The following is a 10,189-nucleotide window of genomic DNA, read 5'->3' on the forward strand; positions in this document are numbered from 1 at the left end:
GCCCTGTAACCTCAGTGGCTTAGTATGGGTTATATATGTGTATATATGTGTATAAAACATTCCAATTATATTTACATATAATAAACTATGCATAAATATGTATAATGTTATAAGCATATAATATATTAAAGTATAAGAATATATAATATTTATGTGTATTATATTAAAATATAATATATAAAAAATTTTTGTACTATATGTAATATGGGAAAGTGAATTTCTTGCTCCTGTTTGCAATTAGATGCAGATTTGAATGGTCAGCAGGTAAATGTACACCTGACTCAGGCACTTGTGATCCACGTTTTCTATAGAATTGTGTTCACCTTGCAGATGTAGAAAGGAAACATGGGTATGAATCCTATTAGGTTGTTGACTCCAAAAGTGATTTTCAGACCTTCTACTCCTTTCAAGGGTGGGAAAGCACTTTGTGGCTCCAAGGGATGATAAGGGAGGCTGAGAAGTCATTCCTACTGGACAGGCCTTTGCAGAAACAATGTTTCTGGAAGGGAGATTCACATGCATGATGAAAGTCGCCATCCCTGATGCACTGGTACCTCTGACACAGGCAGCAACTGGGACTTTTTAGTGTTTGTTTCCAATGGCTAACACACTGCATGGAACAGAGAAGGCACTCAGTAAGTGTGAGGGAAAGGAGATGGTGCTTCACCTCTCTGGCCTCAGCTTGCACTCTTTCTAATTACACAGATACTGGGAGATGGTGCAGGCTTCCAGTGAATTTTACAATGTGCTCTTATCTTTTTGAATTGGGAAACAGCATCTCTTAAGTCCTAGGGCGTGTCAGTTTCCTTCAGCTTCCCTGCTCTGAGCACTTTGGGATCACTCCATGGTAGAGTAAAAAAAGAGAAATTAATTGTAGTAAGAAAGTGCCTCTGCCTCTGCACTCATGTGAAGCATGAAGATTTTCCTTTCCTGTGAGTTTCCAGCAAAGATCATTTTCACAGATCTCTGTAGCTTTGTGGAGTGGAGGCAAGAGGTCATTAAGTGCTATTTTATTTCCAACTCAAGGCCGTTGCTAGAATTTGAAGGGATCCCAAAATGCTCTGTTCTATAATGACAAATCCTTGTCATATACGATATCAACCCCTTCACGTGCCCATGGTGAACATCACCAATCTCACACCTACCTCCCAGCCTGTCTGTGGCTTCAGAATGGTTTCAACACATAAATTCGAGTTGTGACTCACAACTTAGTCTGGGTGGCATTGAGGTGAGTATCTTCCTCATATACGTTCTATTCCATCAACATTTTTGAGCCTATAAGGAAAGTGAAGGAAAGAAAAGCGAAATAAATCTACAAAGATCATTCAGAAGGTTGACAGCAGAGCTAAAACCAAAACTTAGAGACCCAATCCTGAGTCTGGATTCATTTTTATTTCTACCACTTGGAAGTAGAACATCCAAAGCAAAAGGAAATGTCTCAGAAGCTCTGGTGTGGGTGGGGTGAGTGCATGTGGCAGTATGCTCTATAGACAAATTTTGAGCTTTGTCAGTTGGCTCTGGGCTGGCTCTGGCACTTGGGACGTTGGAGTGTACTGACTTGCTTCTCCAGGGTACCACCTTACCCTTTCAGTAAGATGAAAAGTGCATTGCCACGTAGCCAGCAGCCTCACTCTAACCCTGGGGCTTCTGTCCTCAATGGTTCTGCTCTTGGGCAAGTTGCTTTGCCTTCTGACCTCAGTTTTTTCACCTGTGAAATAGGCTGATTGGAAGACAGTTTCCAAGGTCTGTTTCATCTTTGCCCTGCTGCGTTCTGTTTTCTAACCGTCTGAGTTACATGAGTGCTTTCTCCTGGGTAGTTCCCTAGGTTAAGAGTATTAGGAGGAGGGTTGCTAACCAAGTTTACTCTGGGTGCCATGGCCGTCACCCTTGCACTTGGCATCAGAGTTAATCTCTATGAACAAAGTAGGCTCCAATTATGACTTCACCTTGCTGGCTCCACAGAGCCACTGGATCCTGCCAGCAGGACTGGAGGACTCTTCCGGTCATGGGGAAACTAGTTTGCTAGTATTAATGGACATGGGTGTATGAAAGCACGTCCCTTGGGCATTTCATTGTGCCCATGTGCCCACCTCAAAGAGTTCATCCTAGCTAAAAGTTCTCTGAAGAGAAATACTGGCAGAAATTCAGGCAGAGCTTTGGCCCCCGACTCCTGGCAAACTACCCACACCAGCAGTGTGAGAAGCAGGAAAGTGGGTATGGTGGAGGAGGAAGGCCATGCCATGACTTTCTGAAGCACAGGTCCCTTCCCTTCGTGCCAATCATCCTGCTGGGTGCTGGACACACAGTGATGACAACGATGCAAAATGCAGTTCCTGCTTTTAAGGAGCAGAGTTTTCTACTGCAGGCATGAAGGTATTTAAAGGAATTTCATTACAACTGAATCATAGAATATCACAGACATTCACCTAGAGATTAAAATTATGATTTTAAGAAGAGAAAGTTATCATTGGGTTATAGATGAGAATGATGAAACTTCCAGAAGCCCTGACTGGGAACTCCCTCAGAAGAGAGTGACTCAAAGCACAAGGATCTTGCCGATGGTGACCTCCATCACAGACAGACACTGGAGAAGGGGGCTTGAGTGTGTTGGAAGAAGAGTCAAGACCTAGGAGAAGAAGTATCACACGGAGACAAGCAAATTGATTATTTCTGAGTTGATGTCATGGAAGTTACTAGAAATAATCTTCACATAATGCTCTGGGATGACTCTATGAACCCAGTTGTGTGTGCAAACTAGTGGACTTAATTGCTAGGGTCATAGTAATTTTCGTTGTAGATTTTCCACCCCAAAACTATAGTTCCCTATAGCTTCCTGGGACTACTCTTTCTTCCTAGACTTCCTTATTACATAGTTCTAAAGGCAAAGGAAGCTTCTCTCCACCTCTAACACTGGTTAATGTATGCTTGGATAACAACAAATTCAGTCTCTCAGCAACTTTGCAGGAGTTCTTTACCTAGATCACAGTCCAGTGAAGGTTGCTCTCTCCCATTCCCAGCTCTTCCTCTGGGACTCAAGTCCTCCTGCAGAACCTTGGGAGGGAAAAGAGAGCTGAGGAAGACAGTTATAAGGAGTAGCTAGAGTAAGTTATACTATGCCTAGAGTATGCTTATACTACTTATGCCTAGAGTAGCTTATACTACTTCCACACAGAGCACAGTGCCCAAAATGCAGTCCTATGACCCCAATCTACCAGAGCCAGAGGTAGGGAAATATCTTCTCTGATTCCTAAGAAAAGGAAATCATGAGGGGTGGGGACACAGGACATTTGTTCATGCATATGTTTCTCTAATGCTGGTATTTCTCCAGCATTTCTCCAGTTCATGACTACAATGACCAACCCCTTTCTGGTACTTAAGTACTATGTGCTGTTAATCTGATTTGTAACAAATAGTCCCACAGTCTCTCTAGGTATTGTTCAGCCATAGCTCCAATCTGTACTGATGTGTGTCACTAGGGTAACAGGAGCATGAAAGGTCTTGGATTCCAAAGTCCCTGTCTAGCTCAACTAGAGCTCCCCTTCAGGGACCCCAATTTCTGTGGCCACATTTCTCTGCAATAATGTTTAGGAGACCACCTGCCATGATCAGCTCTGTACATCTACCAGTGTGCTGGTGCCGTAGAGGCTATGGAGGAAAGACAAGCCAGATGAGCCATCTTCCACCTCAAGGAACTTAAGAGTCATCTGGAAACCCCAGAATTCATAGCAAGAAAAGCAGGAGAAACTTGGAGACGTTTGAACTGAAGTTTTCCTAACTACTGTAGTCAATCAAAGAGAAAGTAGAAGACCCAGTGTTTTGTGTTTGGGGGATGAAAGGGACTGTTGATTGTACCACAAACTTTATAGAGAAAAAACTCATTATCATAATGTGAACCCAATAATTAATAACATAGGAGAATAAAGTTTCATGAGGAAAATGCATAAAATCAAAATTAGAGAGAGAAAGGGACTTTGCCACATTGTGCTGAAGGAGGAGAAGAAAGAAAAGTATATTTCAGGCATAGGAATAGCATGTAATATGGAATTATGAAAAAAATATATCCCTTACTCCTCAGGAAAAATCTGGAAGTCAAAAACTAGACTATCCGTTCCCAAGGAATCCAATGACCTTCACAATGACTTACTGGGCGTAACTGGACCTTAGAGTCACTTGCTGATTCATGATATTCCTTTGCAAAGTGACCATCCATAAACCAAAGAAAAAGACAGAGTTAATCTTACAAGAATAGTGACCACAGGCTGATCCAAAGGTTATGAACATGGTCTTTTGTTAAGTGGGTCATTAACTAAATGCAGCAAAAAGACCAAAAGAAAACTGAGCCTCCCTCAGTGTGAGAAGGTGGAGAGTCTACTCATCCATTCACCAAAGAAAGCCTTTGGGGCAGTGATTCAGGGAAACCCTACTGGGAAAGACCAAGACATTACCTCCCCTCTTGTGCTTTGTAAAGTGGGGTTTTATTTATACTTACTTCTAGTAACAGGAAGCAAGGATACCATGCTTGCTGAACACACAACAGTTCTCAGAGTGGACATCAGCCTTGCTGATAAATAAACCAGGTCTCTGAAAGGATCAAGGGTTACCATGATCTCCCAGTTTGCATAAGATAGAACCAGGATCATATTCAAGATGATCTAAGTTCAAAGATTAAATGGTGCTCACAAAGTGTCCAGATCCAACTGCTCTGTGTTCTGAGAGTCTGGCAAAGACTGAGGAGTCACAAAGGATTTCCTTGCCTCAAATGGAAGGTATGAGAAAAGGAGCAGGAGAGGTAAATATAGAGGTTGGCTGATGTTAAGGTTTCCTTACTGCCTCAGGAGGGGACCATGGAGAACCGTCCAGCTTTTTCACTAGGACACAGTCTATTGACCTTTCCCTTCTCTTGGCTCCCAATCTCACTATAACTCCTGGGGGCAGTGAATTTCCAATCTGAGCACATTTCAACATTCCCACTTGCATGTCACCCAACTGTCCCAGCAGAGCGGCTAGAGGACTTTGACAACCAGGGTGGTGGAGGAAAGGTTAGCAATAGCTTTGTTGGGCAAAGAAAGATTTTGCTTATCAAATGTTAAACAGGAAAGTTACAGCAGGTTACTTGTCCCTCTGCAGAATGGAACACAACATAGAATTTCATTAATCCATCATTTCTTCTGCAGGTGAATGAAAGCTTCTGAACTTAACTATTCAAATATTTATTTTAGATCTACTGGGCCACAAACTCTGTGCTCTAGCAGGCGATACAGAAATAAGTCATGGTCTCTGCCATCAAGGCCTCTTGGCTCAGCTGGGTCAACACAGTGAATGGATAGCATCTCATGTAATGGTGCTAGATAAAGTTCTTTCAGTTCACCTTAGAGGACCCTGAGGAGTATTGGTAGGTCCTCAAAGACCTGATTGCAAGACTCTTTTTTAAATGTGGCTATTTCTCACCCTTGGGTGTGATCTTATGTGGTGGCTATGAAGAAACCCCTTGTGTTGGCTTCGACATTGATGACAGATCTTCTCTGGGAATAGCATGGCATCTAACCATTGATAATAAGGTCAAAATTATTGAGTATTTGTTACGTGCCAACCATTAAAACTGCATCTATCAAGGGAGCAGTACTCCATGAATGCACTGTTTAGTCAGCTATTTCGCTGCTGTGACTAAACCATCTGACCTGCACAATTATAGAGGAGGAAAGGTTTATTTGAGGGCTCACGGTTCCAGAGGTCTTAGTCCATAGAAGGCTGGCTCCATTCCTCGGGGCTTGAGGTGAGGCTGAACATCATGGCGGGAGAATGTGGCAGAGAGAAGCAGCTTGCATCATCAGAAGATGGAGAGAGAGAGTCCACTCTCCAGATACAAAATATATACCCATAGCCACGCCCCAATTCCATTCTCCTCCAGCCACACCCTACCACTTCAATTAATCCAATCAGGGATTAACTCACTGATTGGGTTAAGACTGTTACAACCCAATCATTTCTCCTCTGAACCTTCCTTCATTGTCTCACATGTGAGCTTTTGGGGGACACCTCACATCCAAACCATAAGAGGCACCTAGCATTACACAGCTTTAATTAATTCTCAATCAACACTAGGCAGTAGGTACAGATACTACTCCAATTTTGCAGATGAAGAAACTAAGGCTCAGAAAGCTTATGAAATTACTCGGGCTCAAGTGAGGAGATTTGTGGGTCCATTTAACTTTTTCTAAGCTTATTTTTAAGCTTTAGTAGGACCATCCAGGGTAGTTTTGTGCATCTCAAGGTGTGATCTTTCAGGCATCCCTGAGCCTTCCACAAGTCTTCTATCCTCTGGTTAGCAAGAGATCACCCAGCTCTGTGCAAGCTCCAGCGACTTTCCAGTTAAGGGCTCCCTGATCATGCTTTCCACAATGCTCTTGCTTGTCCCGTCTCACATTCTGCATGCATGAATCACTCTTCCTGGTGTCTTAAGGGGACATCATGCCAATTTCTAGGATTCATCTTTTCTGGCATTTTCCTCCACAAGTTTGAGTTACCTGAATTTCTGCCCAGAATGATGTCTGACATCTCAGGATCCCATGGGACTGATCCGTTCCCTGTCCCAGGGCCCACGGCTCATAAATTACCTCTTGGCACAAAGCTGGGTTGATGACTGTGCCTTCACCTCATTGGTTTCCCTTCTTTTGGAGATTATAGCCGTGGACTGCCTGCTGTCCTGTGTTGGAAAATCGTTTTAAATGTTTCTTTCCATTTTATAGTGATTTGTGATGGGAAATTGTGTCCAAAGAAGGGTTGTTCCTCACAACCACCAACAGACAAGTCTCCCGATACATAACAAGGTTGGTGGTGTTTTAAGAGAAAAATAACACATTTTAATGTAAGATATACAATTTGATAGCATTACGTAAAAATAAAAACCTTCTCAAAAAGAATCTGAAAATATAGATATGAAATGTTTATGGCTGTTTCTAGGTGGGTAAAAGTCATATTCATTTTATTTTTTTCTTTTAACTCTAGAAATGTACATGACTTAGGTAACATGAAAAGAAAACTTCGTGGAAAAATTAAGTGATAAAATATACAGTTCTTACAAGCAGAAGGAGAGCTAAAATATACCATCTGCATTCATCATTAAAGTTGAGCAGTGCCTATCAGAGCCAGAGATGTGCTGTTGGCAAAGTTAAAGGCACTATTTATGTATTCTAGAATCATTTACTGCTTTTTCACTTAACCCAATTTTTTTTCTTTTTCTCAAGCTGAAAAATTTTGACCCAGAGTCTTCAATTGTTCCCAACAGCTCCCTCAAATTCCTGCAATGCTTCTACCGCACAAAAGATTTCCGCTTAAGTTTTCCTTGAGTTTATTTGTCCCTCTAAGCTAAAGAATGTCCCTAATTGTGCTAGCCATTTGTCTCATTGTTTTTTTTTTTTTCTTTTACTTTTTTTTCTTTTCCACTCTAGCCAATACTATTCTGAGAAAGAAAGTAATTAATTTCAACTACTGATTTATCAGGTACTATACTTTTCATATACTTTATCTTATTTGCTCCTCAGAATAACCCTGCCAAGTACTTTTAATTCACATTTGACAGGTGTGGAAATCAAGTGTCAAGAGGTAAAAGGACTTGCCCAAGATTGTAAAACTAGTTAAGTGATTCATCTGAGACTGTGCTCTGGACTTAGATGTACTTTCCAATGTACTGAGAGACTGTTATTTAGGAATTAGGTGACATTTCACCCTTAATGCTTTCCCTCCCTAATCTCCATCAAAGTTTTAGACTATGCTGGCTACTTTATAAAAAATGTGATTCTACCCTCTTCAAAGCATGTGCCTGGGTATTACCTTGCATAGTATAAAAACCAAAACAGAGTTCAGCTTGTTTCCTGAGCCCACATTCAGACTTATGAGATCATTTTTACATTGGTTTATATCTCTCCTTTGCTTCCACAGTACTTAGTTTGTACATTATATATTATTTCATTTAACAGCATGTCTTTACTAAACAATACACTTGAGAACCTGGTTATGCAGTGGTAAATAAGCCACAAGTCCTACATCTAAAGGGCTCAGAGTTGACCGCCTTTCCACATGGGGTCATAAGTCTGATGTTAAAGATTTTGAGCAAAATCAAAGGAAGTCAGCATACCTTATCTTGAAGGATCACAGAAATCTCTGGAAGAGGTGGCCACTGAACCAGGTCAAAAGTGGGAATAAATCATTCAAAGAGGGGCAAACACAGCAGCCTCAAGGAGCAGGAGGGCTTAAAGAGCAGGGAGAATGGACAGTGTGTGCAGAGCTATAGAAACAGACAGGGGTAGGTCAAGGGCAGAGGGGCGGTAAAGGGAAGGTCGGAGAGAATAATCTGGACATGGCAGGAGCCACAGACACTGCAGTGAAGGACCTCCAGCCTGCCTCTTCCCGCTGCCACCCCCTCTCCGGGCCTCTTTTGTCCTGGCCCGTATGGAAGCCATCTTGCAGCTTCCATTAGGAGCAGTTTCCTGGCTTTAAAGACCCAGGCTGGCATATGCCACAAAGCAGGTCAGCCAACGGATGCGAAGGTCAGAAAATGACTTTCCGTCAACATTCACCCCCACTCGGTGGCCTCCACCCCCACGACATTAACGAGAAAATAAGAACGCCCGCCCAGCTGTCCTGCTCCATGTCCCAGGTACATTATCTTTCACTAAGGATCTGTAATTGTTCTTCACTGAGCCGTGACCTAAATTTAGTGTTGCAAGGAGTGAGCCCTAGCCAACAGGATTTCCCTGAGAACACGATGAAGTTCCTGTATCAATTCATTAGCTAGAAAGAGAACAAGCAGCCAGGAATTTTTTTTTTTTTTTCCTTCTCCATTCTTTACTGAATCGTTTGTTTGTTTAGTTTAACCAGAATTTTTTCTAGGATCCAGTCTGAGACTCAATAAGGAAAAGAGACAGCACAGCTCATTCAAATATTTCCTGCAGCTTTAACTGCGAGGCAGAAACCAAATTACATTAAGCGGATCTGACTTTCTTGCCATTAAGGACCCTGGGTTTACCCACTGGATTCAGCCTGAGGAGTAGAAGTGCCCTCGATGTGGGCAGGGTGACTTTGGGTGAAATGAAGAGACATCAGTTTGGTAAAGGAAAAGCAGGAAGGAGTGGGGAAGAAAATAAAACACAGTAACAAATAAAATACAAATGTGGTCCAAGTCCCCAGGGGAAATTGATGTGTAATAAAGCTCATGGGAAGGAAGCGGACTAATGTAAATGCTTCCTTCTTCCAAAACACCTTTATAACGACAAGCTAGCTGGGGGCCAGAAAGGTGAAGTGATTTTCCTGGGAACACACAGTTTCTAAAGAGCTGAGCCAAAACGTAAGCCATGTGTTCTGATTCCAAGTTCAACGTTCCTTCACCCCAATACTAGTTCTTGCTCTTGGACAGTACAGCCTGCTGACAAGGGATGAACAAAGCAGTCCTGAAACCTCATAGACTGATATTCATATGATCTGAAGCAGCTCGCGACATCATTCTTCGCGTTTTGACAGCAGTCCCCTGAAAGAATCAACATGTCTAGACCTTCTGATGGCTGATGTCTTACCACCTAGGAGTCCATGCACCCTTGGGTGAACAGAGATGACAGACCACAGGACGCCCTGGAGAAGGCTGGTCTTGAACTGGAAGGCTAAAAGATACACACAGGGATCATAATTTTTATTGACATCATGATGTCACTGATATAACCTCGGTTGCATTTCATGGCAAACTTATGTGGTAGACTGAGCAGGTCACAGGTCACAGGTCACAGGTCACAGGATCTCCATTGTACAAATGAAGAAACTGAAGTTTAGAGGTTTGGACCATTGACCCAAGGTCACGAAGATAGCGTGTGGCGGAACTCGGCATCAAGGTCAGAGCTTGGGGCTCCTTGGCTAGTGTTTCTCCCGTCTGCTGTAATAACTGTCAAGGTTCTGCTTTCAAGATTACAAAAGTCTTATGTCAAACGATGACTGAAGCAAGGACCTTGGCATCTGAAAATGGATCTCCTTGGGAAGAAGCATCACAGAATCTTGGAAGAAAAGTCTCCCACTGTGCGTCACATTTAGGGTCTCACCTCCTTGATGCCCTCACCTGACGCAGGCAACATGAGCCAGGTCATTTACCCCATTTTGATCTCCATTCTGGACTTGTACACAGTATAAGCTGTATTGTCTACTTTAC

General features: G+C 42.5%; 1 long non-coding RNA gene across 1 annotated transcript; it reads right to left on the reverse strand.

Moving 5' to 3' along the window:
- Positions 1–222: 222 nt before the first annotated feature.
- LOC306657852 lies at positions 223–9,745 on the reverse strand. The gene is made up of 3 exons (XR_013762901.1): positions 9,570–9,745; positions 2,976–3,051; positions 223–2,626 (listed from the first exon to the last, which is right to left on the reverse strand). It is a non-coding gene; the product is annotated as an uncharacterized lncRNA (long non-coding RNA).
- Positions 9,746–10,189: the final 444 nt, after the last annotated feature.

The sequence above is a fragment of the Sciurus vulgaris genome, assembly GCF_902686455.1.
Source record: "Sciurus vulgaris genome assembly, chromosome: 1".
Taxonomy (NCBI): Eukaryota; Metazoa; Chordata; class Mammalia; order Rodentia; family Sciuridae; genus Sciurus; species Sciurus vulgaris.